Source organism: Cebus imitator, unplaced genomic scaffold (genome assembly GCF_001604975.1).
Source record: "Cebus imitator isolate Cc_AM_T3 unplaced genomic scaffold, Cebus_imitator-1.0 Scaffold235, whole genome shotgun sequence".
Classification (NCBI taxonomy): domain Eukaryota; kingdom Metazoa; phylum Chordata; class Mammalia; order Primates; family Cebidae; genus Cebus; species Cebus imitator.
This window is the reverse complement of record NW_016107550.1, coordinates 311,405-325,503: the sequence shown is the minus strand read 5'-3', so window position 1 is coordinate 325,503 and position 14,099 is coordinate 311,405. Positions and strand designations below refer to the sequence as shown.

Here is a 14,099-nt window from a genome sequence, read left to right as displayed (position 1 = left end):
CTCCTGGGTTCAGGCAATTCTCCTGCCTCAGCCTCCTGAGTAGCTGGGATTACAGGCACGCACCACCATTCCCAGCTAATTTTTTGTATTTTTAGTAGAGACGGGGTTTCACCACGTTGACCAGGATGGTCTCGATCTCTTGACCTCGTGATCCACCCGCCTCGGCCTCCCAAAGTTCTGGGATTACAGGCTTGAGCCACCGCGCCCGGCCAGATATAATTCTTATACAGTGTTTAGTAATGCTTCGTAAATATTCAATGTGGCAATATAGAAAGTGTTCCAACTACTGGTCCCTTTCCTCCACCTGCTATTATTAGTACATGCACCATAATACTTGTACACTTTTATTATTATCTGAATTGGGAAATATATAATTAAAAACAGTTATGAATTTAGTACTAGTAAATTTAATACTAGTAAATGGTTGATATATTTACAGACATTATTCATTCTACAGGCAGAGCTTGATGCACAGATGGATTCCTGGTCTCCTTGGTCCACAGGATGGGAACTGTTGGTATTGCGCTTGATCCAAAGAATATTTGTCTTAAGAGTAGCAGTTGTGTCCAATTTTCCTTAAAGAAGGACCAGATAATATAGATTTTACTGTGGTTTTATTTTACCAATTAATTGAAGTTTGAGTCCTTGGATAGAATTTGCAAATCTGCTTTGCATGCATGATTAAACTTGTAAACTAAATTTACTTGGTTGTATTAATATATTTAAAACTTAAAGTGATATTTAGTAAGTTTTATTTCAGGGTACAGTATTAACTTTAGAGCTGGCTACTTTGGAAATAATTTTATGTACTTTTTGGAATGTTTTGACATCTGGAAAAAGTGTACTCTGTTAGTTTCTTAGTAATATCGTAAAAAAAAAAACCCACATAGTTGAGTTGATGTTATCCTTACTCTTCCATTCTATTTACCAATTACCCCAGGTAGATATGGCTGTCTCAGATAATCTTCAATGAATTTTTTCTTTTCCTCTTTTTGAGACAAGGTCTCTGAATGCAATAGTGTGTTTGTGGCTCACTATCGCTTCAGCCCTCTGGGCTGAAGTGATCCTCTTATCTCAGCCTCCCGAGTAGCTGGGACTACAGGCATGTGCCACCACCCTGGGCTAATTTTTGTATTTTTTGAAGAGGGGGTTTTGCCATGTTGCCCAGGCTGGTCTCAAACTCTTGGACTCAAGCAGTCCACCCACCTAGGCCTCCTGTGCTGGGATTATAGGCGTGAACGCTCAGCCACTCTTCAATAAATTTTAGCTTGCAGTTACTAAACAGCATTTCTGCAACATTTCAGGTTCTCTTAGAGTGGACACTGTACATCATTACCCATTTTTTTTTTCCCTCAAGACAGTCTTACTCTGTCATCCCGACTGAGGTACAGTAACACAATCATAGCTCACTGCGGCCTTCAACTCCTGGGCTCAAATGGTCCTCCTCTCTTGGCCTACTGAGTGGTCGAAACTACATGCACAGGCCACTGCACCTGGCTAATTAAAAACATTTTTGGGGGGACGCTGGGTATAGTGGCTCATGTCTATAATCCCAGCACTTTGGGACGCAGAGGCAGGTGGATTACCTGAGGTCAGGAGTTTGAGACCAGCCTGGCCAACACGGTGAAACCCTGTCTCTACTAAAAATACAAAAATTGGCTGGGTGTGGTGGCATATGCCTGTAGTCCCAGCTACTTGGGAGTCTGAGGCAGGAGAATCATTGAACCTGGGAGGTGGAGGTTGCAGTGAGTTGAGATCGTGCCAGTACACTCCAGCCTGGGTGACAGAGCGAGACTCTGTCTCAACAACAAATGTTGTTTTTTCTTTTTTGTAGTGATATAATCTTGCTATATTGTCCAGGTTGGTCTTGAATCCTGGGCTCTAGTGATCCTCCCACCTTGTCCTCCCAAAGTGCTAGGATTACAGACTTGAGCCGCTGTGCTTATCATCTAATATAAGGCGCATTTCTTAAAACTCTTGATCTTGGTTTTGGTATTGCTTAGTTATCTGGATTTTCAGAGGTGGTGGGCTAATTAGGCAGCTGTCTCTCCATTATTGTACCAGGCACATATGACAATGATTGTTGTTATTTTTGAGACGGAGTCTACCTCTGTCACCAGGCTGGTGTGCAGTGGCGCAATCTCGGCTCACTGCAGTCTCAGCCTTCCGGGTTCAAGCAATTCTCCTGCCTCAGCCCCCCGAGTAGCTGGAATTACAGGTGCATCCCACCATGCCCGGCTAATTTTTGTACTTTCAGTAGAGACAGGGTTTCATCATGTTGGCCAGGATGGTCTTGACCTCTTGACCTTGTGATCTGCCTGCCCCAGCCTCCCAAAGTGCTGGTATTACAGGCATGAGCCACTATGCCTGGTGACAGTGATGATTTTTTATGGCAGTTTTTTGTTTATTTTTGAAATCAGCCTGGACATTTAAATATATTATGCCAGTACATTAGTTACATGAGGATTAACTAAGGTAATGTAAGGTTATGGGCTGTTTAGTTGTAGTACTAAAACAAGCATGGATTTTTGAATGTGAATATTTTAGAGGAAATATTGAAATTACTTAGAGTAGTCCTGGATATATGTTCATTTACATGCTCATTTTCATTTCCAATAGCATGAGCAATAACTTACTTATATTTCATTCCTGAGAAACTAAAAGAAGCTGCCTAAGGAGTATGAAAATTGCCATTACGTCTGTATTGTCTACTTTTTGGATGCTTACATGATTATAGATCGCTGCGCTTCCACACATTTTGGGCTGCTGTCAGGTTGTAAGTAATCAGTATACAAACGAAATTTAAAAATTTAAGCAAGATAATTTTATATTACTTGGGTCAGGGAAAAATGCAGTTGCTGAAGGTTTCATAGCTAAATATAAGCAATTTTGCTTTTTATACTTTTTTGGATTATATCGTCTTTTCCCTTTTAGTAATAGAAGTAATACAGGTAGGAATTAACTTAGCACTTCCAAATTAATGGTAATATTAGACATGTGTACACAAGCACAGGATTAAGTTAAATAGAAATATGTCTCATCCATGTTTAATGTGGCTGACCAGCCCAATTGATTAGCTAATTTTATTGCTGTGTTAGTGTTAAAATTGTAAATACAGTTGTTCATTGTTAAAATAAGTGAGTAGGATTAAAATAGAGAATTGATAAAAGTAAAGCCTTAAAAACCTTTTAGCTAAAGTAGCAGGCTTCAAGTGAAATTCAGTTTTGGTCTCCTTTACAGGAATAGCTATTCACAGTCAGACAGAACCACTTATCACGTTTTGCAGTATCTCCTGAGGAAGTCAGAATCTGAGCCAGCATGAAGACGGAATCTTGTCTTCGATCTGATTTGCAAACCGTACTTTTATTCTAATCATGTGCAAGGTGGAGGTAATAGCGTGGGAACTAAAATCTTAGTAAGTGTGGTTTTTATTTTAGCTATTAAGTAGTATACTTTTTAAAAAATAAAATTTAAATTTATTTCACCACCTATCATAAGTAGTATACTTTCTTATAGTGATTTTTTTTCTTCTTAGCAGAGTTCACACTATGAATGGGGTGTGGACTTGGCAGTCTGGAATATATTTCAGTATACTTCAAAAGTGAAAGATTTAGGCTGGGCGCTGTAGCTCACGCCTGTAATCCCAGCACTTTGGGAGGCCGAGGAGGGTGGATCATGAGGTCAGGAGTTCAAGACCAGCCTGGCAAGGATGCTGAAACTCCATCTTTACTAAAAATAAAAAAATTAGCTGAGCATGGTGGCACGCACCTGTAATCCCAGCTATTCGGACGGCAGACGCAGGAGAATCACTTGAAGAGGTTGCAGTGAGCTGAGATTGTACCACTGCACTTCAGCCTGGGTGACAGAGCAAAGACTCTGTCTCAAAAAAAAAAAAAAAAGTGAAAGATTTAACCTCTCTAGATTCGGGAAAAATCCCTGAGAAAGAGAGAGAAAAGCTTCTATACTCTGTCTAGGATTTCTTTCTCTTTCTTGGTGAAAAATAGGTGTTGGGATGTTACTGAGTTATAAGAAGAGTGGCCAGGGTCTAAATTCAAGCCATTTAAAAAGTCATTAAATGTTCTACATAAGTTGCTTCATTTATCAATTAGTTGACATTGAATCTTGAAGTCTTCATTATGGTGTAGTGTTAGCCCATTGTTGAATCCTAGGAACCTTTTAAATAGTGAATATATTTTAAATATGAATTGGATTTTGAGTATATTTTAAGTATTCAAAATTTAAAACATTTTAATTACAAACATTCACAATGATATTGGAATGATTATGCTACTAGTTATTTTCAGTGACCTTCCATGGATTTAATTTTCCCAAGTACAGCCTTCTTTTTGTGTTCTAGATAGAACTAGATTTTGAGGCTACAGGATATCAAGGAGCTATCTATTTAATGTTACTTTGTTAATTGTAGCCATTACTTCTCGACATCTTTCTTTACTACCTGTGCTAATTAATTAAGAACAGTGGATAATTAGCATTTTAAGCTGCCTTTCTCTCTTAGCAAGAATGATAGAATTGATGTTTGATCTGTATTTATGAATCATAATCTATGTTTTTCATAATTTGAGAATGGTTATGTGCTTAAGCTATTGTTTACTTTGCGTTGTTTCCTCTACCTTTGACTCATTATAAGCTATGTTACTTTTGTAAATTGATATGATGGCTTCCCTGAAATTAAACATTTCTATTAGTGGCTTCCCTTTAATCTTCATCTTTCTTAGATCAAACCTCCTTCTATCTCCTGCCTATCTCTTTTGCATTCCAAAGTTCAATTTTATTAAATTCCAAGGTCTAAGATTTTTTCTTTGGGAATTTATCTCGTGTTTCTATGGAAATCCAGAAAGAAAATTAGAATAATTCAATGCTGAAATGTTACATGCATCTTTTGAGAAATTTATATTTTGTAGGTTGAAGGGTATGCTTTTTGGGGAGCATATTTTTGGAAGTGGAATGTAGTTATCTTAATAACCGTGTCCTAATTATTTATAGCTTCCTGCCTGACACAACTCACTTCGAGGAGTGCACAATGTCAGAACGTGGAATTAAGTGGGCTTGTGAATATTGTACGTATGAAAACTGGCCATCTGCAATCAAGTGTACTATGTGTCGTGCCCAAAGACCTAGTGGAACAATTATTACGGAAGATCCATTTAAAAGTGGTTCAAGTGATGTTGGTAGAGATTGGGATCCTTCCAGCACCGAAGGAGGAAGTAGTCCTTTGATATGTCCAGACTCGAGTGCAAGACCAAGGGTTAAATCTTCATATAGCGTGGAAAATGCAAATAAATGGTCATGCCACATGTGTACATATTTGAACTGGCCAAGAGCAATCAGATGTACCCAGTGCTTATCCCAACGTAGGACCAGGAGTCCTACAGAATCTCCTCAGTCCTCAGGATCTGGCTCAAGACCAGTTGCTTTTTCTGTTGATCCTTGTGAGGAATACAATGATAGAAATAAACTGAACGCTAGGACACAGCACTGGACTTGCTCTGTTTGCACATATGAAAACTGGGCCAAGGCTAAAAGATGTGTTGTTTGTGATCATCCCAGACCTAATAACATTGAAGCAATAGAGTTGGCAGAGACTGAAGAGGCTTCTTCAATAATAAATGAGCAAGACAGAGCTCGATGGAGGGGAAGTTGCAGTAGTGGTAATAGCCAAAGGAGATCACCTCCTGCTACGAAGCGGGACTCTGAAGTGAAAATGGATTTTCAGAGGATTGAATTGGCTGGTGCTGTCGGCAGCAAGGAGGAACTTGAAGTAGATTTCAAAAAACTAAAGCAAATTAAAAACAGGATGAAAAAGACTGATTGGCTATTCCTCAGTGCTTGTGTGGGTAAGTTTCTGTATTCTGCATTTTTTTGAATGGGATGGGAAAAGATAAAAATGATATAAGAAGAGCTGAGTGTGCTGACACATGTCTGTTTTAGCTACTTGCTTGAGACCAGCAGTTTGAGGCTGTAGTATGCCATGCTCAGCCTGTGAGTAGCAACTGCACTCTAGCTTGGGCAGCATAGTGAGACTCTGCTTCAAAAATATATATGATGTGCAAGGTCAGTATTTAGCATCTAATTCATTCAACATGATAGTTGTATTTTCAAGTATGCATACATAAAAATTTGTGTATTTGTGATCTTGTCATAACTTTGTGCTAAATTGCCCACAATTAATTGTGTTTATGTCTCTCCATTACTGGGGGCAGGGGAAACTTTTAAGTTAAAGCAAAGTTTTTACACATCCATAGTAAGATGTATACCTGGACTTTAAAACTGCTACTCTGTTTATCGTAACAAGATGTAACTGAGGAACACCAGCTGCTGTTTCCAAGTATTTGTAAACAGTGTGAGCATCTTGTGATGATCGAAGCTTTAGTCAGATGTTAAAAATACCACAAAAATGTGTGACTCCAAGAAGTTGGACAAACATAATAATGACCTTGAAAATACTGGTGTTACTTTAACATGAGTGTCATGTAGTAAATATTTGCAAAATTTATGGAACTGATTACATGTAGCCAGCTGATTCCATACTTCAAGTTATGGTTCTTATGTTTTGTGACATTTTCCTCAGGAAATGCTGTTACAGGACAGAGACAGAGGAGTGCAGAGTTTTCTTCAGTTATTGACCTCATGAGTTAATTGTGATGTAATTCACAAAAGCAGTGACTTGAGTCTTCAGTATTTTTTTGAGTAGATTAGATGTGGATTTTTATTAAATTATTTGGATGGGCTGCTTACTTTGACATTTGGTTTTATAAGGGAAATTTTGAATGATTACTAAGGCTAAACTTTGTGTGGAACAATAGCTGAGCCTTAACTATAAACTTAGCTGTAGTTTTCCCCTTAGTACCAGTTTCTTTCATTTATCCCTCTGGGTACAGCCCAAGAATATGGAAGGTTTAGCTGTATGAACCTCCCGTGAGTCCTAAGAATTGATTTCAAGAAATCTTGAGTTTTTAAAATTAAATTATATATATGTATATATAATATGTTATATAAATTTCTTCCCCCACCATGAGATTTCACCATTCTGTCACCCAGGCTAGAGGGCAGTGGTTGCTCACTGCAGCCTCAACCTCCTGGGGTCAAGTGAACCTGCCACCTCAGCCTCCCCAGTAGCTGGGACTATAGGCATTTTACCACTATACCCAGCTATTGTTTTTAACTATTATTTGTAGAGATGGGCGTCTCCCTATGTGGCCCAGGCTGGTCTTGAACACCTGGGCTCAAGCGATCTTCCCACCTCAGCCTCCTAAAGTGTTGGGATTATAGGCATAATCTGCTGTGCCCAGCTGAAATCCTGAGTATTCAATTTTAACTTTGTTCTGGCAAAAAAGAATATCTCAGCAGATGAACCCTTCTGACCTCCAGACGTAGTAGGCATTTGGCAATGCTTACTTCCAGTTTCCTCCCATCCGAGGATGAGGGATGAAAACACCAAGCCATCTTCTGCTGTCTCTGTTGTCCCATTTTATTCTACTGATTTTTCTGCTCCAAATTGAGGGACAACATAGGGTATGATTGTCAGTTTTAAAAATTTAAACGGGAGATACAAAAGGATTTTATTATTAGTTTCCTTATTGAGATCAAATTCATTTAACATAACTATTCAGTTTTGAAAGTGAACAACTTGTTTGGCATTTAGTGCATTCACATTGTGTAACCACTACCTCTGTGTTGTTCCAAAACATTTTCATCATTCCAAAAGGCAACTATGTACCCATTAAGCAGTTACTGCCCCCTACCCCTACCGTGCAACCCTTGATAACCATCAGTCTGCTTTTGGTGTCTGTGGATTTACCTATTTTGGATATTCATATAAATAAAATCTTTACATATCTATGAGCTTTGATGTTGGGTGTGATTGTCTTTTAATTGCTTATATGCCTTTGAAACACTCTTAAAATCATTTTTTTGCAGGGAATAGTGTACTGTGAATACTTGGACTACAAGATGGTGTACATGCAGGTTTACAGATGAAAATGAACTAACCTTCATCATGACGATGCTTAACCTTTTTTGGGGTCATAGAATCCTTTAGGAATCAGGGTTTCACTTCAGCCCCCGGTTGCTTCAAATCGGTGGATCTCAGGATAAGAACACCTGATGTGAAATATTTTCTCTCCTTGAAACACACGAGTTTGATGAATCATGTTTGTCTTTATGACATTATTCCTTCTTCGTCCTGCCTTTTTCTACATATCCTTACTTCTTTTGACTAGATGACTAGCCATCTTTGTACCTCTTTGCATTTTATTTGTTGAGACAGAGTTGTGCTCTGTCACTCAGGCCGGAGGGCAGTGGTGCAGTCAAAGCTGCAGTGAACCTTGACGTGAGCCAGTCATGGCTCACTGCAACCTTGACTTCTGCAGCTCAAGCTATGCTCCCACCTCAGCCTCCCGAGTAGCTGGGACTACAGGCACATACCACCATGCCTGGCTAATTTTTGTATTTTTTCTTTTTTTTGTAGAGACAGGGTTTCATCTTGTTACCCAGGCTGGTCTGAAACTCCTGGGCTCAAGTGATCCACCCACTGCAGCCTCCTAGAGTACTGGGATTACAGATGTTAGCCACTGGGCCTGGCCCACCTCCTTGCTTTTTTTAAAGACAGTCTCGCTGTCACCCAGGCTGGAGTGCAGTGATGTGATCTTGGCTCACTGCAACCTTCTGGGTTCAAGCAGTTCTCTGCCTCAGGCTCCCGAGTAGCTGGGATTACAGGTGTCTGCCACCGTGACTGGTTAATTTTTGTAGTTTTAGTAGAGATGAGGTTTCACCATCTTGGCCAGGCTGGTCTTGAACTCTGGACCCTCGTGATCCACCTGCCTCGGCCTCCCAGAGTGCTGAGACTACAGGCATGAGCCACTGCGCCTGGCCACCCCTTTGCATTTTAATCAATATGACTTCAATTTAAAAGTGGAACAAAAACTTCTACCATAGGACCAGTATTGGATTTAGCCTTGTTTCATTTACAAAACTATTTGTTGGCTGGGCACTTTGGGTGGCAGGTGGAGATCGAGATCATCCTGGCTAACATGATGAAACTCTGTCTCTACTAAAAGTACAAAAAAAAGCCCAGCTTGGTGGCACACGCCTGTAGTCCCAGCTACTTGGGAGGCTGAGGCAAGAGAATCACTTGAACCCCGGAGGTGGAGGTTGTGGTAAGCTGAGATCCCACCACCGCACTCCTGCCTGGGCGACAGAGCCAGACTCCATCTCAGAAACAAAAAAACGAAAAACAACTATTTGTCATTAAGTTGCTGTTTCTTCCTGCAAAGTTTCTAGATTCTTAGGGCCAAGGGTTGATTGTATTTGGTTCTTGGTAACGTGGACTGTGTCTTTCCTATCAGCGAACATTTTTTACTGTTAACTGTACAATGTCATTCTGAACTGTTATACATAAGGTTATAATTATAGGCCTGTTTCTATGGGACAGCCATATTCTGATTTGTAAACATCACTGAAATATGTTAAACACTTTTTTTTAACTTGTTTACATTGTGTTGGGTTAACTAAAAAATAAAAAAAAAGGTTTGAGCAATAAGACTAACAAAATTAATCTTTACTTCCCTTACCAGATTTCTTTAGATACAGTGTATTTTGACTTATTGTTGTTAGTGATTTTTGAAGAGTCCATCTCTAAAGTATGTACACTGAGTATAAAATGTGAGACTTTTTCCATTTAAAGTTGGGAAAAAATTTGGACCTCAGGTCAGCTTTGTAGCTGATAAACTAGGAATGAGGAAGATTCAGTTGTTGAGAGGGCAGATGTAAACTAAGGTATCAACAGTATTAAGCAAACATATTAACATGGCTGTTGTATGTAAGTTTCACATAAGTGCATATTATCTTATGTGGTCAGAGGATGCTGGGGACAGCTGTGCCGAAACCTGACATCATTAGTGGAACCTGAGATTGGGAATCAGGGTGGTAAAGGTAGAGGTGTGAATGTAAATGTACAGTTGTCTTTGGAGTGTTTGCCGTTGCTGCTGCATTTTTTTAGGGACATCGGGTTTTTAGGGAGGTCATGTCAGTACTCAATGTAGACTGCTTTTCTCACTGGGTAGACAACACAGTATCTGGAGAATAAAGCAACACTACCTAATGTCCTGCTTTTGTTCTGCTATTGTATTGAATCAGTTGCCCTATGAAATTGCACTTTGACAATTTTGTGTACATAGTTGTGTCCTTAAAAAGGCAGGGTTAGATAAGAACACCATATCAAATCTGTGCTGTAACTTGTATTTCTGAACCTTAGATTCATATATCCAGCTGCCCATTCAACATCTTTGCTGGAGTGTTTAATAACTCAAGCTTATTTCAAGCTCAGTGTTGCTAAAACAGAACTGGTCTCTCCTTCAAGTCTATTTTTTCCCAGGCTCCCATCTTGGTTGATGGCAAATTTCTGATTCCATTGCTTGTGTCAAAAGCCTTGTTTCTCCTTGATTCCTCTTATGCCCCACTTCTACTTCTCAGAAGATCCATTGGCTCTACCTTCAAAATATATCTGGACTCTGACCACTTCTCACTATTTTTGTCCAAACCATGATCCCCCTTGCTTTTGCCCTCCCTTACCCCTTGCTTTTGCTCTCCCTTACTGTCTACTGTCAACAGAGGAGCTGCTGGTTTTGTTTTTAAAAACTCTGCTCAGAACCCTCTAGTGATTGATTGCCTCTTTTACTTGGCTTAAAAGCTAGAGTCCCTCAAAAACTCTACAAGGTCATCTACATGCTTTGTATTGCTGATTTCAACTTGCCTCCACATAGTTTTGACCCTTAAACAACACAGGTCTGAACTGTGTGGGTCCACTATACATAAGTTTTCTACCAGCTCTGCCACCCCTGAGACAGCAAGACCAACCCCTCTTCTTCCTCCTCCTCCTCAGCCTATTCAAGGTGAGGATGATGAGGATGAAGACCACTTAATGAGTTAGTAAATGTATCTTATCTTCCTTATGATTTTCTTAGCATTTTCTTTTTTCTAATGTATGACAAGAATACAGTGTATAATACATATACAAATTTGTATTATTTGACTATGCTATTAGTAAGGCTTCTGGTCAGCTGTAGGCTATCAGTAGTTTTGGGGGAGTCAAAAGTTATACATGGATTTTCTACTGTGTGGGAGGTTGGTCCCCCTACTCCCCTTGTTGTTCAGGGGTCAAATGTATGCTGTTTATCTCTGAACTAATCTGTTTTCCACCTTTTCCATTTTATTCCAGCCACTCTTGCTACCTTTTTATTCTATAAACAAGCCTCAAGCCTTTTACTTGCTGTTTTTTTTGCCCAAATTGCTTTTCACCTTCACTTTTCTCAAGTGTTGCCTTCTCAGTGAGGTCTTCCATGACCGCTGTATCTAGGATTTCATTCCTGTCCTTTATCCCTCCCCACAGCATTAATTTTCTTTATAACACTTGTCACCTTCTAATATGCTTAGTCATCTTGTTTATTGTTTGTCTCTCTCTACTCCAGAGTTTAAGCTTCCTGAGGGCCAGGAATTTTACCTCTTTTGTTCAAAGCTCTATCTTAGAACAGTGCCTGCTACATACATACTAGGCACTCAAGTATTTTTATATCAGTGAACACATGAATATTTTTGGGAACTGGGGTTTGGACAAACCTTTATCCTACTCCTATGAATTTCTGGATTCTTTGCCTGCTTCCTAGCTTTCTGTATTTTTTAAGTAGTTGGGGCCCAACCCAGGAGAGCCAGTTCTACTTCTCACTGGTTGTCAGGAAGTCTGAGGTAGGTATTAGGTATGAAAGGGTCTTACAGGAAAGGCTTACAGTAGAGGTCTTACAGTAGAGGCTTCGGTTTATCACTGGGCAGTCTATGGATATGAAAAGTCTAAAGTCAGGTTTCTGTATATTTAATTTTTCTACCTTCCTACTTGCACTCATGGCAATATTTGCTTTTTAAAAAATCATTCTATGTGTTTGGTATAACTATCAAATGAGATTTTTACTTGAAATATTTATTCAGTTGTTGTTGGACCTACTGCTTCCTAGTTGGCATTTGGTCTCACTTCCTCAACAATAGTTGCATCTTTCTTAAGTTTACCTTGTCCAGTGCTCCTGCTAACGAAGATGGGATTTGGTTGGGGCTGTCTAAGGCATAGGGGAAGAAGAAGGAAACTTAAGTAACAAGTTCACATTGAAACTGTATACGCACACACACACACACACACACTTTTTTTTTTTTTTTTGAGATAAGGTCTTGCTCTGTCGCCCAGGCTGGAGTGCAGTGGTACCATCACAGCTCACTGCAGTGGGCCATTATTGTGCCACTGTATTCCCAGCCTGGGTGACAGAGCAAGACTATGTCTTAAAACTTGCATGGTATTAAATATGTCAGAATGTATTTGTCCATTTGGTTTTACTAACACACATTGTTTGACAAAAAATAGCAAAGTGTAGGCGTATTACATTTTAAAGTGTTATTTTCGATTTGTTTTGGTATTAATGTTAAGAATTATGTATATGGATGGACATTTACAATTTGTTGAAGGTTATTCTCAAGGAAGTAAATCATTAAATTAGTATTATTTTTTCTGAAGAAGAAACAAAACTGTGCAAAATGTGATCTTCTATAATGATTTTTTAAAAACAGTTTCTACTTTGGAAATATGTGCCTGGTGAAATGAAATATGAAAGGGAGATTGTTGGTGGCTCACGCCTGTAATCCCAGCACTGTGGGAGGCCGAGGCGGGCGGATCACGAGGTCAGGAGATCAAGACCATCCTGGCCAATGGTGAAACCCCGTGTCTTAAAAAAAAAAAAGAAAGGGAGATTGTGCAATAATACAAACAAAGTTAAAGTAACTTCCATGAAGAAAAAGTCATTTAGTTTTTGAGAGATTATATTCCTTTGAACTGGAATGATTGTAAGGTGATTTATATTACCAAGAAAATTACCATGTCAAAAGCGGAAAAGGAAATCCTTGCATTGGACATTGGTGATTTTGCCCATTTAAGACATCTTTGGGCTGACTTTTTAACTTGAGAGAAAGCTCAGGGCATTACAAATGATTGTGAAGAAAAAAAATGGAAGAGGCTTCTATTCTCTAGTTCATTACTCCTTAGCTTTAAAAATTATTTCATTCACAAGGATATTTTATTGATGACTTACCTGAAGTCACAAAACATTCGTTATTTTTAAAAACACTATTGGCCGGGCACGGTGGCTCACACCTGTAATCCCAGCACTTTGGGAGGCCGTAGTAGGCAGATTACTTGAGGTCAGGAGTTCAAGACCAGCCTGGCCAACATGGTGAAACCCCGTCTCTACTAAAAATACAAAAATAGCTGGGCGTGGTGGCGGGCTTCTGTAATCCTAGCTACTTGGGAGGCTGAGGCAGAAGAATCTCTTGGACCTGGGAGGCAGAGGTTGCAATGAGCCGAGGTTATGCCACTGTACTCCAGCCTGGACAACAGGGTGAAACTCCATCTCCCCACCCCCCCCGCAAAATAAATAAAAACAAAAAAATAAGAACATACTATTAATAAGTTATAGTGTCCAAATTTACATTTTTAACTTGCCCATTGACATCCTTATAGGTTTATCTCCCTCTACGCCCTCCTTGGGCTTTTTTGGGTGATTTACATGATTGATATAAATAGAGTGGCAGGCAGGATAATGTCCACAACCCACCTCCTCATGGCTGCATCCCAGTCCCCAGGATTTGTGGGTATGCCACCTTATGTGGCAAAAGAGACTCTACAGAAGTGATTAAAGATGCCTTCAATGGCAGGGTTATCTGGGTAGTGGTATAATCACAAGCGTCCTTGTAAATCAGAGGGGGACACAGGAGAGTGAGGATTACAGATGGGACCATGAGAAGAGAAGGAAAGGCCTGAGAGAGTTGCAGGGCATGAGGCAAGGAATGCCAGCAGCCTCTAGAAGAAGAGACAAGGCTTTTCTAGAGGCTCATGAAGGAGCACAGCTCTGCCAACACTTTTGATTTTAGCTCAGTGAGAGCCTTGCTGAACTTCTGACCTGAATTGTATGACAGAAAGTTTGTGTTGTTTTAAGTCACTAAGGTTGTAATCATTTGTTAGAGCAGCAATAAGAAATTAATACAAATAG

At 39.6% G+C, this 14,099-nt stretch overlaps 1 protein-coding gene across 1 annotated transcript in view; it reads left to right on the top strand.

Moving 5' to 3' along the window:
• Positions 1-5,834: 5,834 nt before the first annotated feature.
• The window catches only part of ZRANB1 (zinc finger RANBP2-type containing 1), a 40,850-nt gene continuing 32,585 nt past the window's right edge, over positions 5,835-14,099 (top strand). Inside the window, exon 1 of the mRNA XM_037727617.1 lies at positions 5,835-5,855. The gene's annotated coding sequence lies outside the window, so the exon portion shown is untranslated. The remainder of the gene's footprint in view (positions 5,856-14,099) is intronic.